Here is a 763-nt window from a genome sequence, read left to right on the forward strand (position 1 = left end):
CTTTGTTCTTAGCTTCAAATCTCCAGAATAGTTTCTTGTTCCTTCCCCCTTAAAACCTTTGAAAAAGGAGCCTTAAATAGGTTCCAAGTAACCTAATTTTCAAAATGCCATCAAATTTTTATTTTTGGAAAATCACCCAGCGTCATGGCCTTGATTTCTTGGTGCTACGGCACTGGTTTTTTGCTACTTTCCAGCATTATAGAATTGAGCTCTTTAGAAAATTGTATGGTGAGCTTCCTTTCACTAGCGCTGCAACCTTGTTCTCTCAATGCTGCAGCAGTCTATCAACTTTAAACGTGATGTTGACCATGATTTGCTCCGAACTGAGAAAAGTGGTAAACATAAAAGGTGTAGCTCTATCTCTTAACGTTTCAATGGTTTAACAATCATCAATTGGACTCTTATATTGAAAGATATGCTCCAAATATGGCATCATGTTCAGTCCATGAATACTACTATAGTACTCCAAATTAGACAAATATTTTGACTATGATCCAATCAGAACTAGGTGAATTGGTAAACACAAACATTGTAGCCCTTCTTCTTAGAATTTTAATGGTCTAAGAATCACCTCATTTGGAGTTTTTTAGATAGAGATATGATCAAAATACCGAAACATATACGAAGGAAGCTATCACTATACTTATACTGATTTTCATCAAATGAGCCTTTTTCATCAAATTTCCTACAAAAGCAACAAGAGAAATTAGGAATAATTACTCTTAAAGTAATTTAAAACAAAATAACATAAAATTTAACTAAA

Source organism: Theobroma umbraticum, unplaced genomic scaffold (genome assembly GCF_002168275.2).
Source record: "Theobroma umbraticum cultivar Fairchild unplaced genomic scaffold, ASM216827v3 scaffold_67.0, whole genome shotgun sequence".
Taxonomy (NCBI): domain Eukaryota; kingdom Viridiplantae; phylum Streptophyta; class Magnoliopsida; order Malvales; family Malvaceae; genus Theobroma; species Theobroma umbraticum.